This window comes from Aedes albopictus, chromosome 2 (assembly GCF_035046485.1).
Source record: "Aedes albopictus strain Foshan chromosome 2, AalbF5, whole genome shotgun sequence".
Lineage (NCBI taxonomy): Eukaryota > Metazoa > Arthropoda > Insecta > Diptera > Culicidae > Aedes > Aedes albopictus.
The window spans coordinates 181,588,738-181,608,886 of NC_085137.1; the positions used below are offsets into that span (position 1 = coordinate 181,588,738).

Consider the following 20,149-nt stretch of genomic DNA (forward strand, 5'->3'; position numbering starts at 1 on the left):
CGGAAGGACGGAAATAAACCAACTTCCACGCTGAGGGAAGTTAAGGATGCCATTCACCAGCTCAAAACCAACAAAGCAGCTGGTAAGGATGGTATCGCAGCCGAACTCATCAAGATGGGCCCAGAAAAGTTGGCCACCTGTCTGCATCGGCTGATAGTCAGGATCTGGGAAACCGAACAGCTACCGGAGGAGTGGAAGGAAGGGGTAATCTGCCCCATTCACAAGAAAGGCGACCATTTGGAATGTGAGAACTTCAGGGCGATCACTATTTTGAATGCTGCCTACAAATTGCTATCCCAGATCATCTTCCGTCGTCTGTCACCTAAAACAAATGAGTTCGTGGAAAGTTATCAAGCCGGCTTCATCGACGGCCGGTCGACAACGGACCAGATCTTTACCGTACGGCAAATCCTCCAGAAATGCCGTGAATACCAGGTCCCAACGCACCACCTGTTCATCGACTTCAAAGCGGCATACGATAGTATCGACCGCGCAGAGCTATGGAGAATCATGGACGAAAACGGCTTTCCTGGGAAGCTGACTAGACTGATTAAAGCAACGATGGACGGTGTGCAAAACTGGGTAAGGGTTTCGGGTGAACTATCCAGTTCATTCGTATCTCGCCGGGGACTGCGACAAGGTGACGGACTCTCATGTCTACTCTTCAACATCGCGCTGGAAGGTGTGATGCGACGAGCCGGGCTCAACAGCCGGGGAACGATTTTCACAAAATCCGGTCAATTTGTGTGCTTTGCGGACGACATGGACATTATTGCTAGAACATTTGGAACGGTGGCAGAACTGTACACCCGCCTGAAACGCGAAGCAGCAAAGGTCGGACTGGTGGTGAATGCCTCAAAAACAAAGTACATGCTGGTAGGCGGAACCGAACACGACCGGATCCGTCTGGGTAGTAATGTTACGATAGACGGGGATACTTTCGAGGTGGTGGAGGAATTCGTCTACCTCGGATCCTTACTGACGGCTGACAACAACGTGAGCCGTGAAATTCGGAGGCGCATCATCAGCGGAAGTCGGGCCTACTACGGGCTCCAGAAGAAACTGCGGTCGAAAAAGATTCACCCACGCACCAAATGCACCATGTACAAAACGCTAATAAGACCGGTGATCCTCTACGGGCACGAGACATGGACCATGCTCGAGGAGGACCTACAAGCACTCGGAGTTTTCGAGCGACGCGTGCTAAGAACGATCTTCGGCGGTGTGCAGGAGAACGGTGTGTGGCGGAGAAGAATGAACCACGAGCTCGCTGCACTTTACGGCGAGCCCAGCATCCAGAAGGTAGCCAAAGCCGGAAGGATACGGTGGGCAGGGCATGTTGCAAGAATGCCGGACAACAACCCTGCAAAGCTGGTGTTTGCAACGGATCCGGTTGGCACAAGAAGACGTGGAGCGCAGAGAGCACGATGGGCGGACCAGGTGGAGCGTGACTTGGCGAGCATTGGGCGCGACCGAGGATGGAGAGCGGCAGCCACAAACCGAGTATTGTGGCGTACTATTGTTGATTATGTCTTGTCTTAATGATGTTGAACAAATAAATGTATGTATGTATGCCACTGAAACTGGCACCCCCTAGGCACCCCCTAGGAAAAAATCATAGATACGCCAATGTCGGACCCATGATCGAACCCTGCGATACCCCCACGATTATGTTGAAGCTCCGCTCGCGTTCCTCGGCGTTATAGATCAGCATAGATTATATCTCGGACTCTTAGGAATGGCGCATTCAATGGTGGCCCAGCTGACGCTGTTGAACGCATTCTTCACGTCCCGCGTGACGACCGCGCAAGCGGATTCCCCTTAACTTCCTTTTGGTTACAGTTTTAATAGTATCCACTCTTCCGGAAGCCGAACTGGTTATCCGAGAGGTCAGAGTCATCTGGTTTCTCGGTATATACCACCAGCCTCGACGAAATGATCCGTTCCAACAGTTTCCCGACGGTGTCCAGAAGGCAGATAGGTCTGTATGCCGATGGGTAGCTTCCCGGGTTTGGGCAGTAGAACCAACCTTTTTCTTCTCCACCTCTCCGGAAATTCGGCTCCGCCTAGGCACATTTTCAAAACCATTCTTAACATGTCAGGCCTAGCCTCGATGTCGTCTTGATGACTACTGTCGGGATACAGTTCGGATCCTGGGCCTTTTTCAACTTAAGCGACTTCGCTATTGCGAAGAGCTGCTGATGGTTTGGCCATGGGATGGGAGCCCATCGTCTTATGTCGTGGCGCGGGAGCAACGGTTCCACGATCTTCTGTAGTATCTCGGGAAAGCGTTCTGAAGATGCTGACGCGGCTTTCGTTTTGGCCATGGCTAATCTGTACGCATCACCCCAAGGGGTCGTGTTGGCGGCCAGGCAAAGATATTCTAAGCACGCCCGCTTTCGCGTCTTGATCTCTTTGTTCAGTGCCAGTTAAGGCCTCACTTCGCTCCATTCTACCCTCATCGGTGCAAGCTCTTTGCATTCGCCTCCTAGCTTTTAGGCAGGATGCGCGGAGTTCAGCGATTTCTGAACACCACCAGTATACCGGTTTGCGTCCATTTCTAGGTAGGGATCGCTTTGGCATTACGGCGTCACCCGCACGACTAGTCTAGATCATCGCTGGATAGGTGTCCGGCCATTTGGCCGAATGCCGTTTGGCCGAATGCCGTTTGGCCGAATGCCGCTTGGCCGAACGCCATTTGGCCAAATGCCATCTGGTCGAATGGGTCATTTGACCAAATGCTGTTTGCCTGAATCATGGTCAAAAGAATTCAGAAGAAGTTTCCGACATTCTAATTGCCAATATGATCATCAGAAATATTTTCTTTTGTGCGGCTCCGTGGTCGTGCGGCTAGGGTCACCAAGCTCTTAGTCGCATCGTGCTGAGGAGCGCGGGTTCGATTCCCGCCGCAGCTGTCAGGAAAAGTTTTCGGCTGTGCCACTGGGCGTTGCATGCTAGTCCGTTGTCTAGTGTCGTGCTTCCTTCAAAGAGCGAAAAGCTCACTGGAAGCATTGAACGTGTCCGTGTCTTTTTTTAATAGCACTAGTTTACAACATTTTTGAACTCGGCAAGCTGATGATCGTTTTTGGTGTATAATCATGCCCTGAGTTCGAAAACGCGAAGGAAAAAAATTACAGAAAAGCGGATTTTTTTCGGCTTTCTATACAAGGTTGATGATATAAAATCGATTTTTGTTTTATTTTTAAGCAAAGTCGCTCACTTTACACATCTCATTCTCCGTAATCAATGCTCCGATTGAGCTGATTTTTTTACTGTAACTCGCCTACATATGATATGTCAAATAAACGTTGAGAAAGAAAGGAATCCGCGGATTTTTTTTCCGCGGTGTAACATTTCGCGGAATGAACCATTTCGCCGAATACCATTTTGCGGAACGATTTTTTGCGGAATGCACTGTTTCGCGGAATTTATTATTTTTCAAATAATACTAGAATAATGAATTATTTTCTCTGCTGAACTTTACTGGCCCATCAGATTCACGCGCCTTTGCTCTGTGATTGTACTAATTTATTTTAACTCTCGAGCGATCGCGCTGTTGTATTGTGTACAACACGTTGAATAAATCTCGCTTTTTGTACTCAGCATTAACGTGGTACTGACGATGGTAGCCAACCGCGCGTGTTACGGAAAGTTAAATCTGATATCAATTGAATAAAAATTTGCCTTCTTTGATTCGTAGGCTGTTCTCAAGAATTCTGAACGTCAGGTCAAAGCTCATTAGGCCAATTGTCATTAGGTCGAATGGAAATGTTAGGCGTAATAATCAATAAGCAATCGTTTTCACATAAATTTTACCTTCAAGGGTTTATATTGCAAACACCATCAGAGATTCTTCCTTCTTTCAAACAAGGCTGTTCTTTCCAGTAACATTATAGTTTGGCTACCAAACTGCTAGATTTTTCATTCGCCTTTTTTCCATCAAAGCCCGTTCGTGTGTTGGACAGTTTGTGACGATCAAATTGATAACATTATAGAGATTTCACCTTCTTTTGATAGTAGGCTGTTCTTTCAAGTAACACAGTTCAAAAAATTGGCTATCGACCAAACTACTAATCAAATGAAGATTTATTATTCCATCAAGAATGGGCTGTTCTTTAGAGTAACACTGTTGGTGAGTTTTTTGATGGCCAGGCTGCTGACCATCTGTTTAGAGATTTATCCTTCTCTTAATCAAGGACGTTTTTTGAGTTGAACTGTTATGTCATTTATTGGGAGTCTACTGATAACTCCGTAGGAGATTTGTCCTTTTCAAATACCTTTTGCTTTTTTTTTATCAAACTGATATCTAGGGGAACAATGCCCAAAATGCCAAGATGGGGTAAAATGACCCAACTCATAAAATCATTCCTGAATGGCACTTGATTATTACTATGGTCCACTGCACGAATTTTTGCTGGCCTGCTTACTCTCACGGGAAATTTGACGTTTGAACGGTGCCGGCACCGCTCAAACGTCAAATTTCGTGTCAGGGTAAGCAGGCCTGTAAATATTCGTGCAGTAATCCATAGATGAATGGTGTCAAGATATGTTTGCATCAAACATTCTTCTAGAAGCTAGGCCACCAAACCCACGAAAAATCTTTTGATTTCCCAATGAAAATCGGCAACTTCCGGTTTTTCGTGCTTGCTATCACCAGTCAAGTGTTACCAACGGGATTGAGGTGCACATGGAGACGCATGGTTGTTGATGTCTACGCTTTCCATGTTAGGGGTCATTCAAATATGACGACCATCGTTTTGCGAGGAGGGGGTAACAGTGGATTTATTGAGTATACGAAAAAAGCGGGATAGAGGGGGAAAAGGAGTCGGGAATACCCGAAAACTGATGGACGTAATTTTTGCATGTTTTCATGAAGTGGCATCTCAACATCTATTCAGCCCAGTGATTAATCACCTCACGTCAATTCAGGCTAATGCCCCAGCATTACTTCTTCACATCAATGGTTGTTCTTTCATTAATGTTATGCACTAGCTGTCCCGGCAAACTTTGTCTTGCCGTCTTATGGTGGTTTAGCAACTGTTGAGCTCAAAATAGCACCGCACTCTAGATTGATTTCATTTCGGTCGTGTTGATTTCCTTTCCAGCTCATAGAAAATCAGTTCTTTTTCAATTTTGTTATTTTTCTAGTTGATTTTCGTAATTTTTTGTGCATATAAACACAGCCACCATGAAAACGAATCGAACCGTGCAAGAGCCATCTTAATCGGTTCAGCCGTTTGTGAGTTTTGTTGCCTCAAAGGGATTTCAAACTCATTTTTGTATATATAGATTATATTGATTGTAGAATAACAGCTGCTAAATTAATATTATCAGAGAATTTTCCTTCTTTCATACATAGGCTGATCTTTAAAAATATACCCTTACAAACATTGAATTGTTGATGTCAGCCATTCCATACTTCATTTGCTGTTTTGAGTTTTAAATCATAAATCTTGTCAAGATGTAGTCTCTTCATCAGTTATTTTTTTCTCTTTTATTAACGTTTTTCCGCGAAACGATACATTCCGCCAAATGGTTTTCGGTCAAACGGTGCATTCCGCGAAATGGTTCATTCCGCCAAATGTCATTCCGCGAAATGTTACACCGCAAAAAGGAATTCCGCGAAATGGTTTTCGGCGAAATGTTATACAATCGTCACGGTTGTATACCATTTCACCGAAAACCATTTCGCGAAATTTTTTTCGCGGTGTAACATTTCGCGGAATGAACCATTTCGCAGAATGCCATTTCGCGGAATGACTTTTCGCGGAATGTACTGTTTCGCGGAGTACTATTTCGCGGAATTTAATGTTCTGCACATAAATAATTACCCGACCAGAAGCTCCTAACAAGATTATAACAAAATTATTACAACCGTTGTTAGAAATAACACAATTTGATATAATTTTATTGTAAGGATTCGTTTATGTAAATAGCCATAACAAAATTGTAACAAGATTTGTTATTATTTTTAAAACAAAACTTCTATTATTTATTCAAACAGAGATATAACAGCATTTGTTACATTATGCTTGTTAAAATAAGTGCCTATAACAAAATTTCGTAACACATTTTTTGGAACAAAATAATTTTAAAATATGTTAGGTTTTTTGTATTGGCGCAAAATAGTTTTATCATTTCTGAAATATTGACCACTCCAGTCAAAAACCATAAAACAAAACTTATTGCATTCATTTAGAACACAACGTTAAAATCGTCATGTTTTAACAATCCCTCCCCTTCCGTTACGCTTGTTTGTATGAGCGACGCGTAATTGGCATCATATTTGTTTTAAAAAAATGCATCAGAGTTATCATTTGGTTATAATCTGTCAAATTCTTCCCAAACCAGCAGTGCTTTGAAGCTACTATCATTATGTGATATCATTACCGCTGATGGGTGTAATAAAAAAAACTGTTGGGATATCATCATGGCTTTTCGGATGTAAACATTATTATCAATACAAACTGTAAGCAGGAATATAGCTGGAAATCAAATATTTAACAGCTATTCTTTTTCTTTTTTTTTAGTTTCTTTTATTGCACTCTTATCCACAACCGGAATAGTTCCCGGATGATGTGCCAATCGAATAAGAATCCTCACCAACAAAACAGCTGCTTTCGTTGCAGTGTTTTGTAGCGTTTCAAAGAACATTCTTTCTGCTGGAAGCTGTGACGAAGAACCTGTTGACGCAACAGCACAGTATTTTCTAGAATCAAGATGATGTTGGGTTAGTTTTGTGGCAAAATTGTACTGTCTTGTCTGGTGTGAAACAAAACAAGTAAACTTCCCCTTCGTCAGACCATTAGCTTTTCTTCCTTCACTGTTAACCTTAGTTTTGTATTCTTACGCGATAGATAGTCGGGTAAACAACGTGTAAAAAGATTTGAATTTTTTTATCAGACCGTTTTCAAATTTTTGAAGGATGTCAAAGATATAGTTGACGTTTGATAACTGCAACATGTTAACGTTTCACTTCGGAATTTAACTTCATGAGTCTTCGATGCTCGATGCTCCATCAACAACATTATGTTATTTCCAACACATTTGTATATCCTAAAAACAATCACTCACTTGATTGGACGAACAGTTTGAAAGTTATAGGAAGATTGTGAACTTCATTTTGTAGAAACAAATGATGTTTCTAACGTGAAATGATGATAATGGGTTGTTTTATCGATAAACTCTAAGTAAGAGCAAAGAAATAAAACTTTGGAAAAAGTAAATTCTCAGTTTGTTTATTGTTTTAAACAAGCGTCATATCTACGTGAGCATCCGCATCAACCAGATTCGGATTTCCTTTATAGTGCTTTATCTGACGATAGCGATCGCCATCGATTCAATACAAATCGATATCAAAAACCACTCACTGATTGACCGGGATATTTCAGGAAATTTGGCCGATAAAACCCTCAAGACGAAGAGAACAAACCTGACGATAATACCCAAAAGTCTTCTTAAACGAAGGATATTGCATGTGCTGCAATTTGCGACCGGACGAACAATGTTTACATTACATGGAACTACGTTTAGTATGCCTTCCAATATTTTTGAGTTGGATTTTACACAAATGACGTATCTTTACACGCGAAAATATTAGATTACTGCTGTTCTATTTTCGCCAAAAAGTATACCAAGTAGTGAATGCTATTGAACATGGAGAAAGCAAAATTGGAACCAAATCATTATAACGTGGAATTTGTTTATTCTACTATTTTGTTTCGACCTTAGAGAGCATCTGTTAAGTACGTCACGCTAAAATTGGAAATTTTCAACCCTCCCTGGCTCCTTCAAACGTGACGATAAACTTAATGGATGACCCCTTATGTGATAGATTCCATTTCATTGCATAAAATTAAAAAAAAAATGTGGAATATAACTAAATTATATCTACAGCTGTTATCATATCTGCATTTGATATAATTGTGATAGATTAAAACAAAATCACTAACGACAAAACAAGGCTATTATACGTCAACGAGTTCAATGTGACGTCATACTACCCCGCTCGTGTGCGTCTGACAAACAAGGATTTGAATGAGGAAACTGGCAATACGTAGAAACAGTAAAGCTTCTATCACCGTTCTCTTCAAGTGTTGTGATGGCCTCATTGGCAGAGGCGTCAGATTGCTACCGATGGTGGGTGTCTTGGTTCAAATCCCGTTCGGATTCGAAAATTTTATAACGTACTGGAAACTTTCTTTTATGTCACCTACTTTTTCTAAAAATAGAATAACACACTTAAAAATATTTACCCAAAAATGAGTATAAAAATTTAGTTTTTACCCTAAAAGGTTGCAAAGGAATTATAGCACAATTTGTTATAATTTTGTTAAATTCTACCATATTTCATGGAACAGGTTTTGTAATATTTTTGTTACGATCATAACAAAATTTATTACATTTTTGTTCTTTTCATATGGCAACTTTGTTAGAATTTCTGTTATTTTAACTACTAACGGTACATGTTTTATAACAACCCTTGTTATAAAAAATTATTGTAACAAAATAACACAGCTTGTTATAATTTTGTAATGTCCATCTAGTCGGGTATGCAACAACACATTATTTTCTCTATTTCATCATTTACCTTCTTTTTATCAAAAGCTGTTCATGTGTTGTACGGTTTGCGGCGAACAAATTGATAACTTTATAGAATATTTAACCTTCTTCCGATAATAGGCTGTTCTTTTAAGTTACACTGTTGAAAATTTTGGCTGACTATCAACCTGGTAACTTCATCTGAATGAGTTTTTTTTGGTAGCTAGGCTGCTGATCCTACTGTTTTTATGCTTTTTTAAAAGAGTTGTTCTTTTGAATTGCACTGTTATGTTGTTTATCGGCGGTCTAACTGCTCACTGCGTAGGAGATTTGTTCTTCTTCTTTAAATAGGCTGTTCTTTCAATTAACACTTGCTGGTGAACAAACTGATATCAACATCTAAGATTGTTCCTTCTTTTATTCATATTTTCATGAAAAGGTACGTCGCTATTGAAACTTGTTGGTGCACAAATTGACATGTCACGCTCTATCTGCCGAGCGATTACTTCACCTTCTTCGCGACCAAGTTGTTCCAACCCACGACCAGCACACAGTGAAACCAGAAATTTCCACGATGAGTTAGACAGGATGCAACTGGAATTCACCGAAGTGTTCAATTCGTTCATCAACAATGATGCACCCGCAACTGCCAACAAACGCGACCGCACTTCCAGCTCAACTTCTTCGTTTTTAAGAAACGACAAGCGAATGAGAGTTGACGTTTCAGTTGGTACATCCGATTATAGCGATACTATAGTTCCACTTATTGCAGATGCTGACGATGTTGCTTCGCGGGTAAACCTAGCTACCGTTGAGCCATCTCAGCGAAACGCCAATCTTCCGACCTCTAAAGGTGCCAGTATCAACCAAGGAATCATTACAACTATCACAACTGCCTCCTCCTCCTCTACTACTGCCACCACCGCTACCACCTCCGCCGCTGCTGCTGCCACAATAAACCTCGCCACAAGAATCAATGAAATTTCTAGCAATACACCGATTGCCACACCCGCCACCACTCAAGCCACCAATCCTGCATACCTCGCCTAAACTTCTCTGCAAAATGTCGAACATCGGACCGAACCAATGATCGCCACACGTACCACTTAGCTCCCACCGAATCAACCAAGCTCTTCATCAATGAACATTCCCTCCACGCATACTGACTTACTACCTCACCATCAAACTACCTTCTCTTCAATCAACACAACGAGCTTCTCCAATGCCGCAACGTAGTGCTTCTGCCTCATCGACTACGGTAAGCATCTCCACTAATGCTGCTCCAGCCGTGATCTCGCAAGCACAACCTACGATGTCCAGTAGTATGGAACAAACATCAAATTCTCGCTCCAGTCGACTTTTTTGATTCCATTTAGGTCCCATATGAACTGTGCAAAATTTCAGCGCAATCGGTGAAACTATAATTTAGCGCAAGCGGTTCAAAGTTTTCATAGGATTTACTATGGGAAAAGTTGCACTTTCAATCAAAAAATCCCAGAGGTCGCCCTTTGTCTCCTTAATTCAAATCGATCAACGTTTCTTGTAGAAAAATCATTTGTGAAACTTTCCTTCGAAGACCGCAAAACGATTGGATGCTTGTGGAAAAAGTTATTGATTTATTACCGATTAGTGATCCAACGAACGGCTTTTTGTTTTGTTTTATTAGCAGCACTGTAGCTGCTGCCTTGGCTGCTGCTGTTTCTGGGGGTGGTGATGCCTCCCGCCACCCCATGCAACAACGGCAGCAGCAGTGCTCACTATTTGCTTATTTTACTCGTTTTCGACGTTTTGTCCCCTGTAAAGTTTTGGCATTCAACGATTTGTCTTTCGAAATGTCTGTCCTTAAGCCGTAAAATCCAATAGGTACCTAAAACCTGGATGAGATATAGAAGAGCCCTGCATAAGATGTAAAATACCTAAAATAATAGCTGGTGTTTTTCTAACGTATGCAACAGTTTTCGTAAATACATATCATGAATTTTACGCATCTTTGATATTTGAATGTTGCCAAAATTATGTTGCCCTACGTGAATGGTCATCAGCGACCATCGATCATTTTTGAAAGACTTTAGGTTGGTGTAGTTAAATGCTATCTCATTTCTGAATGCCTACATCCCATAGAAACTTCTGCGCACGCCAACGAATAAGAATCTTCATTGAACTCCGGCACTGCCACTTATGATGGACCTTACACTATCAATTTGTTAAAGAACCTAATTAGCAAATTATCGCAGGCAGAAGCCATTCGTTCGCTTTTTCGGAACTGGAAGATAAGAGAGATGTGCGAATGATGACTCGTCGTCGTCTTTGAACAGTCGAAAGTGTCCAAATGAGCAGCTGGTTAGGTTGTTCCTAAAAAAAAACTAATGCAATTCGGCCACGTTACGACTCCGTTTTTGTTGAGATCTGTTATCTGTTAGGTTCTGCCGATTAACTCGTCGTTTGGTGGTAACCTCTGGTGGCGCACAGAATAACGACACTACTTATGAGAGCGCAGTGTGTAACGAAAAGGTGCTAACTGTTTTCAGTTCAACAATATTTGAGCACTGCATCCGGGGAAAAAATGATTCTTCGGCTCACAATGCTTAGGGTTCCATTTTCAACAAGTTGCGATACTTGCGTTGTTTTTTTATTATTTATATCAATACCATAATTTGAGTTTACGAGCATTGTTGCCGCGACCACTGTGTAGTGCGGCAGTTGGTCAAGTGTGTGAAACAACCGACTCATCTTTGCGCACCGATACATCGGAGTAATTTCGATTGTGGCTGACATTCGGGGGCTTATTGTATGCATGTGGTATACACATCCACTCGTTGTCATTTACCCTAAGCCAGTTCAGTATGCTATTCAGTTGCGATCATGTAGTAGGTGATAAGCAATAATGTTTCAATTAATTTCCTAAAGCTAGTTTCAGTAGTTTAGTTGATTAGTTTGTGCCGAGCAGTACACAGTTTTTGAAGTTTATCGATTGTATTAGAGGAATTAGTATCGTAGAAGAAAACAGAAATGTATGGATTATTTGTGCTAAATTTGATGAACTAATTTGATTAACGGTTAAATATATTTGCAGCTTTGAAGCTGTCAGTTCGACTACTCCAAAACTGTTTCAATCCTACAAGTTACGCCAACATCCTTCAAAGATTTCTGATCCAGAGTTGGACAGAAGTCTTTCCCTAGAAGTATCGAAAAACGTACTGCAAGGAATGCAAGATCGACAATCTGAAACATCTTATTCCACCAGTGAGACCGCAACAGTATAGTATGTTCTGCAGTAAAGAGCAGGTACTGTATGTATGATTGATTCGTAGTCAGAATCAATTACAGCTTCTCTTGGTGTGTTGTCAAGCGAACACATTGTATTCGCACATCAGAGCACAGTGGTCTAGATGCACTGTGGATGATTATTGAAGTCAGATAATCATTTGCCGCAGTATGGCATCTGAAATGGATAATAATTGGACCAAAACAAAGTCTTCACGGATTCAGCTTGAGTTGGAGTGGTTACAACTTCAAGCACATTTCCAGTTGAAGGCGATTGAAGCAGAGAAGGACTTCCTCAGGAAGAAGTGTGAACTGCTGCAGCAATTAAGAAATGCTAGAAGTCGAACGAGCCATCAGTGCATAACCAGATATCACGAAGTATGTGATTCGCGGTTGGAAACAAGATTGAATGCAACAGTGACAGTCTCTACTGATGAAAACTCTTCATCTACATCTGCGACACCAGTCGTGTCGACCAACACAGTGGTTCCGAATAGTCCGGCTTGTTCCAGTAAGCAAGGCAAATTTTCTTCGATGGCACAGTCCGCCTGGAAACTAATCATGGGGTCTTCAGAAACTAAACGTGTTTCAACAAAAGCGGTATCAGTTGGGATAGTAGCGTCCACGGTTTCTGAATTACTATTAGATAGGTCAGCGCCCATAAGTATAGCGTGCACATATCGAGTGAAACATGAACAAGTGCAGAACTCATGGATAAAAGGACTTGTTACAGCGGCCAATTGCAGACCAACCAATAGTAACGGAAGAATGGACGATGTTTCGGGAGTCAGCGTTTTGCACTACAGATTACGCGGTTGTTCACGGGGAGGAGAATGTTGCCGCGACCACTGTGTAGTGCGGCAGTTGGTCAAGTGTGTGAAACAATCGACTCATCTTTGCGCACCGATACATCGGAGTAATTTCGATTGTGGCTGACATTCGGGGGCTTATTGTATGCATGTGGTATACACATCCACTCGTTGTCATTTACCCTAAGCCAGTTCAGTATGCTATTCAGTTGCGATCACGTAGTAGGTGATAAGCAATAATGTTTCAATTAATTTCCTAAAGCTAGTTTCAGTAGTTTAGTTGATTAGTTTGTGCCGAGCAGTACACAGTTTTTGAAGTTTATCGATTGTATTAGAGGAATTAGTATCGTAGAAGAAAACAGAAATGTATGGATTATTTGTGCTAAATTTGATGAACTAATTTGATTAACGGTTAAATATATTTGCAGCTTTGAAGCTGTCAGTTCGACTACTCCAAAACTGTTTCAATCCTACAAGTTACGCCAACAAGCATGTTGACCTCATTTGTTGGTTTAGTAATGCCAGATCAGCTGCACTTACACAGGCAGTGAACCGTATAGTAAATTTTTTTTCATTATCGTCGCAACGCCTTTACCGTCATGACTAATGTTGCATACTACCGTCACACACTACATTCATGCTGCCGTCGATGCATCAATGTCGTCTACCATGAATGTAGCATTTGGCACCTTGATTGTAACACAAATCAAGATGATGGGAGTACGAAATGACAGTTTTGAAATGTAGAGTTGGAGTTCCAGTGGTTCCGAAAACTGCGAAAGAAAAATGCGGATAACTCGTGCTAGAAAGTGTCAAGGGCGTTAGTCGGGGTCTGAGGAGGTTTAAGGGGGATTTCAGAGGCATTCCAAGAAGCTTCAGAGCATTCTCAGCGGATTTCAGAAACGTTACAGAGGCGTTACATAGCGTTTTATGGGGTTTCGGAGGGTCTGAGATGCGTTACATGGGGTTTCTGGGGATTTTAGGGGAATTTTGGAGGCATTCCAAAGAGCTTCAGAGCACTTTCGGCGGATTTCAGAAACGTTACAGAAGCGTTACATGGCGTTTTATGGGGTTTCGGAGGGTCTGAGGTGCGTTACATGAGGTTTCTGGGGGTATTAGGGGGATTTTGGAGACATTCCATAAAGCTTCAGAGCATTTTCAGCGGGTTTCAGTAACGTTACGGAGGCGTTACATGGCGTTTTCTGGGGTTTCGGAGGGTCTGAGGTGCGTTACATGGGGTTTCTGGGGGTTTAGGGGGATTTTGAAAGCATTCCAAAGAGCTGCACAGCATTTTCGCGGATTTCAGAAACGTTACGGAGGCGTTACATGGCGTTTTCTGGGGTTTCGGAGGGTTTGAGATGCGTTACATGGGGTTTCTGGGGGTATTAGGGGGATTTTGGAGGCATTCCAAAGAGCTTCAGAGTATTTTCGGCGGATTTCAGTAACGTTACAGAAGCGTTACATGGTATTTTTGGAGGTTTCGGAGGGTCTGAGGTGCGTTACATGCGGTTTCTGGGGGTATTAGGGGGATTTTGGATGCATTCCAAAGAGCTTCAGAGCATTTTCGGCGGATTTCAGAAACGTTACGGAGGCGTTACATGGCGTTTTATGGGGTTTCGGAGGGTCTGAGGTGCGTTACATGGGGTTTCTGGGGGTATTAGGGGGATTTTGGAGGCATTCCATAAAGCTTCAGATCATTTTCAGCGGGTTTCAGTAACGTTACGGAGGCGTTACATGGCGTTTTCTGGGGTTTCGGAGGGTCTGAGGTGCGTTACATGGGGTTTCTGGGGAAATTTGGTGGCATTCCAAGAAGCTTCAGAGCATTTTCAGCTGATTTGATTTCAAAGTCGTTACAAAGGCGTTTTTTCGGATGGCGGAAACCCTCAGTAGTGTCCCTATATTGTCCCAGAAACCCCAAGCGCCATATTTAATTCCAAAATTGCCTAGGATATCGTTTTTCAACATCAACTCAATTAGCCAGGTCTGAAAATATCCGTATGGCATGAGACTTTTTGATTTGTTAGACGTGGGGCGTAACTATTCAGTTGGGAGCCACTGACTTTTGTTCCCCTGCTCCATTGGTGGTTATGACCCTCGGAACGCACAATCCGAAAATCTTTGTCTCCGCTTCTTCACACTTCCGGTTCCTAAGTTATACGCATGTCCCGTTCGCAGTTTTCGGAACCCCTGGTATTTCATTAGTTCACTCAATTTGAAAATCCACTACATTTTTTGCCGTGATTAAAAAAATGTCACAGTCACCCATGAATATTTCATCTGGTCATACGTGAATGTTTTTGTTGCATGATAGTCAAGACCATACACCCACGATTACCATGCAAACTACAGTTTTTGATAGTACATTCTGGATCACTGTACACAGGTAACACTAGTTTACAAAATAAAACGAAAGTCATGAACTTCTGTCAACGACCAAACTTTTTGAAGCACAATTTAGCACTGATTTCGAAACCGTGCTTCAAAAAATTTTAAGTAGAACAGTTTTTGAGTTTTAGCTCAATATCGAGTTTTACAATTTTTAAAAATATGGAATTTACTAAAATTCAAATATCTTGCGTTTTGTTCAACCAATTTCAATTCTTTTTCCATAAATTAAAAGCTGAATACAATACCATTCTATCATCTGAATGCAGGTTTTGCGTCAGATTGATGAAATTCAAGATATTGGGGATTTTTAGGGACGATCTCCTTAAATTTTGGCCAAATTTCCAAAAAAATATGAAGAAATGTATTTTTTTCAATATGAAAAAAAAAATCTAAAAATTCTTTCTCAACGTTTATTTGACATTATATATGTAGGCGAGTTGCAGTAAAAAAATCAGCTCAATCGGAGCATTGATTACGGACAATGAGATGTGTGAAGTGAGCGACGTTGCTTAAAAATAGAACAAAAATCGATTAAAAATCATCAACCTCATATGGAAAGTCGAAAAAATTTCCGCTCTACTGTAATTTTTTTCCTTTGCGTTTTCGAACTCAGGGCATGATTCTACACCAAAAATGATCATCAGCTGACCGAGTTCAAAAATGCTGTAAACTAGTGTAATCAATAAGATAACTACGCGGTACGCACAGGTGTATGTACTGATAATTTTATATTTTAAGGCGAGAATGGCTCCTATCACATCAGTCAATGTTCACTTGTTAAAGGTTAAATGATGAGGATACGTTCATTGCATCGTCATATTTTTATTGTAATTTTCTGATATTTTTTAATAAGTTTTTTTAAATTTTGTTTTATTTTTTTATTATTTTGGTTTATTTTTACGATTTCTCGATCATTTTTTTTTTAATTCCTGTTCGGGTTTGTCAGAGTGACCAGTTTTTAGATCTATTGTGACATTACCCGTATCCTTAGTGTAGTGCAAGTCACATCACTCAATTGCTATTAAAGGTTATTTTTTTATTGACAACATTTTTTTTACTTATTTGTTTATTTAAAAGGCTCGGGTGCCGAAATCATTTGTTAATTTTTCGGTTGTATGACATTTCCCCGAAAACCAGTTCCCCGAATGCAGTTTTCCCGAAAGTTATTTCCCCGAATGTACCATTTCCCCGAAAAGAGTATTGAGCATCTCACAAATTATTAGACTTTTGTGCAAATAATTTTTGCACAGTGATTATTTGCACACCTCACTAAACACCTGCGTTTCCTCACGGTTACCCCGACAACAACTTTTTTCCTCACTGTTGGGATTTTTTCACTCAACGTTTGATGAGTTCAGTTGTTTTGATTACTTACAGTCATTTCGGCATAGGTAGTACATCTAAAAATGCAGTAGAGCCGATGAAAACCATGCGAAATAGAGGTCATGAATTCAGTAACATGGGGTTTTCGGAGTAAATGAAAGTGAATCTGGGGCTCTGCAAAGTTTTGGTGAACCAGCTAGATGAACCTGGGGAATTTAGAAATAATCTCAGAGTTTCAAGAGCCGGAATCAGTTTGAGGGAGGGATGGATTACTGATCGAAAGCTAATAAATCCATGATGAAGCTGGGGATTGATTCAGTCCGTAGAGATATGTTGGGGAAACAATAATTTTAGTTCTTCAAGGCTCGTGGATTCAGGAATAAGATGGCTGGTACAAAAAATCGGCACCTTATTAGCTGCATCACTCAGCCCGGTCTAGAGTAAATTGCCAGTGCATACCTTCCGGAAAAAATACATTTTGACTCTCGTTTCACCCGGATACAGCATTACACGAACTATTTCGCAAAGCAAGTTTCGCTGAAGGTTGTCGTCTGTGAGTTCGTCTCTCTTGTTTGATAAAATGTCAAACATTTTGATGCACACGCCTACTAATATTAGTGAGTGTGCAAATTATATCTCACTTAAACGAAACTGCACTAGAGTCTATAAATTCATGCAATCGTCATTTCATAAATTCATGCATCTGCCATTTAACATTTTTCGTGACTCAGCTGACGCCCACCACGCTGACGTAGTTCACGTGGGCCGTAATGACTCCAATGCACAACTAAGGGGATCCAGTCATTGGATGCTTATCCTAAGTACGTCAGGTCAGGTACATTAAACCGAATGGGTTGTTTAGCAGCCTTCTTAAATATCTTTATAACTGATGTTCAACTTTGTTTTCGAAGGCCTAGAAAATGTATTGAGTCTCTTGGGTTTCTTAACATTCCTCGAGTCTAGTGCACTCTATGGATAGTGGGAGTTAAGGGTAATTTGGCCAAATGCCATTTGGCCAAACGCCGTTTGGCCGAAATTAAATTATGAACTCAAGTGATTAATCCACTGCATTGCACTGTTTCCCACATCACTATAACTCGAAAGAACAACCTATATTTCAAAGAAGGATAAATCTTTAATTAAATAATGGCAGTTTCAGCGTCAACTAATCTCTGAATGCAAAACTAGAAAGAATAGCCCACGAATAAAAGAAAGAAATATCCCAAATAACATTTTAAGTTTTGTTCGGCTCTACAAGAGATCTTCATGACGAATTTTATAAAACTCACAATAAAACTGATTTATACATCAAAACCTCTTGATAACCATTTTAAGAGCATCTTCCGGCTAAGTGTCGGAGAGGTTTAGCAAACCGCATTAAGAGTAGCAATAAAACTGTTTTAAAACCTAGTAGAAAAATTTCCCATTCTCGATTGTTGTTGTTTTTTTTTCTCAACAAAAACTATGACAGCTCAAGATGCAGAGAAGCTTCTTCGATAGCACGCAAAGTTTACGATGATACATCATTCGTAAGTAGAAGCGGTCATTTCAAAGTAATATTTTAGTTGTTATTGTGTTGGTAGGCTTATGCGCATTCAATTTTACCGTGAATATTGGGGTGGCAGAATCATAAAATTAATGCGCTTCAAAAATAGTGAAAATTATCATCTTGGAATGAAATAAATCAATTTGTTTATTTAGTAAAATTATCTCGAATCACAAGAAAACTCAGCAAAGAGAGTTTATTTATGTGAGCATATTATGGAAATGGTGGCAAACTATCAATTCATTGCTAATTTGAGCAAAATTAACTATTTTCCATTCACGTTAGCTAATTCTTCAATATGGCGACAACCATAACACAGCGTAACAAAAATTTGCTTTTGGTCTGTCTCAAGAGCAAACTTATGTGTCTCTGACAGATTTTGGGCCGGTGGATCCGAATCCGGGCTCAGATTTGCTCCAACACGTCACAATTTTGAGCTATACCTTAATTTATAGGCCAAAATATGCGATTTTGGGCTTTTTTGACTGCAAGTTATTAAGCATGGAAATATTTTTTTTTAAACAACCAAAAGGTTATATGGTCAATTAACATCTAAATTAACGACTCATGCAAAATATGTTGTTTTACCAAATCGAATTTGATAGTTTTAAGCGATTTATGTTGATCCATACTCTACATGTGTACGAAAACCGATTTTAAAAATATTGCTTCGTTATTTAATAAAAAATCAAAAACCAAAAATATTAGGAAATGCTTCCAGTTTCGCCTTAACTGGCTATAACTTGGAAATGGTCAAACGTCGCCTTACAGATCATAAATTTGCAATCGTCATGGTAAGCATTTTTTTGCGCACTGTGCCGCACATTTAAATCAGAATTGCAAGAAAACGATTAGAGTTAGAAGTTTGGCGTCAAAGAACGAATTGTAGAATGGAACAGGGCCCACAATTTTGCCAAAGAAATAATTTTTATTTATTACGCATGTTTCAAAGATAATTGACATAAACAAATTAAAACACACTATTTTTAGCTATTTTGCTCTAGAAAACTTAGTTATTTAACTAAACCAACCGATTCAGAGATGCCATTTGATAGAAAATTCGATAATCTTCGAATAAGGGCGTTTCCACTTTTTCTCGGTCACTTCATATGGAATGACCAAATTTTCCTTAATTTTTTTTGCTCCTTTGCACCCATAGTGGTGGTAGTGTTCCTATAGTGGTGGGTCCCATAAGAATTCAACGGGATGCGCCAATATAGGAACCAATGTTAAATTTTACCTCCATAATAGGAACCGTGTACCTATAGTTAGTGCAAGTGATTTACTAGCAAAAACCGAAATAAACTATGGTTTTTACATTTTTCCTAGCAAATTTAAGTAAAAAACTACCGATTTACGTTTTCAGACTTTTTATTTTGTGGTATTATCATTTTTACTCAATTATTTTATTACAAGCAGCTACTAATAGCACCACTATTGGTACATTTACCCTAGTTAATTATTATTATCTTTATTGAAGAGATTTGCAGCCCTAGGCTGGCTCATCTCTCTTTACCCTAGTTAAGTTTAGAACAGCTTGAAGAAATTTGGAAAATGTGTAGTAAGTATTATTGAAAATATGATTCGGTGCGGTGTATTGCACAAAATAACAATCTGTACAAAATGCATTTTTTTTTAATTTTTTTAGCGTTTCAATAATTTGTAGCGAAAAAAAACTGTACGAGGAAAAATCTGGAAAATAATGATTTTTACTAGCACTTACGTACACATAACATATCACTCAATACCGACTTTTAAAAATCTTATTTTGGATAGAAAAACCTCTAACATGTAGAAAATGGTCTATCCCAAAAAAAAACACATACTTTTTGGTCGAACTTTGACACTGTTTAAAATATCTTCAGAGGTTATAAAATTCCGTTCTCTGGTAAAACTACCTGTTTAATAAATTTAAATACATGCCCAATAGAAAAAATGCGCATTTTCAATTTTATCTATTTTTTAATTGCGTAATCGTTCTTTGAAGTCGCATTAAAAAAGAGTTCCTCAAAAAATGGCTTTTTTCATTTTTAAGAATGGCACTTAAGTGCGGAGGAAATCTTTTTTGGTAAAAATAATTTTCCTATATCATGAACATTCTAGAAAAGAATATGTTTGTGCAAAACTTAGAGAAAAAATTGAATATTTTCCCATAGTTTTCGCGATTTCAAATTTTTAGGAGGTGTGGGGCCGTTCATAAACGGTCGTTCATGGACGAAAGTATACGAGGGGGGAGGGGGGGCAATGATTTTATTGCCCTTTTCCGGCTATACCAGTC

At 40.0% G+C, this 20,149-nt stretch overlaps 1 protein-coding gene and 1 long non-coding RNA gene across 2 annotated transcripts in view; one reads left to right on the forward strand and one right to left on the reverse strand.

Annotated features, from left to right (window-relative positions):
- LOC109419544 (histone acetyltransferase KAT7) overlaps positions 1–20,149 on the reverse strand; it is a 127,334-nt gene that overhangs the window by 61,312 nt on the left and 45,873 nt on the right. The window lies entirely within an intron of this gene.
- On the forward strand, positions 5,663–13,065 carry LOC134287818 (uncharacterized). The gene is made up of 2 exons (XR_009997563.1): positions 5,663–11,552; positions 11,615–13,065. It is a non-coding gene; the product is annotated as an uncharacterized LOC134287818 (long non-coding RNA).